This window comes from Penaeus monodon, chromosome 32 (assembly GCF_015228065.2).
Source record: "Penaeus monodon isolate SGIC_2016 chromosome 32, NSTDA_Pmon_1, whole genome shotgun sequence".
NCBI lineage: Eukaryota > Metazoa > Arthropoda > Malacostraca > Decapoda > Penaeidae > Penaeus > Penaeus monodon.
The window spans coordinates 7,453,583-7,453,816 of NC_051417.1; positions in this window are offsets into that span (position 1 = coordinate 7,453,583).

Genomic DNA, 234 nt, shown 5'->3' on the forward strand with positions numbered 1-234 from the left:
TGCACAAAATAAAATAGTCATCCCTGGTTGTCCTTTCGGATTCGCAGGGTCATGGCGGTTTCTTTTCTTTTCCAGTTTCATTTATTTTTATTATTTTTTTTATCCCTCTATTTTTCGTCCTTTCATCTTCTTACTTCTTTATGTCATTAATTTCGTCATCAACATCATTATCTTCTTCTCTTCCTCTTCCACATCCTCCGATTTTTGCTTCTGCTCTTGCTCCCCCCCCCCCCC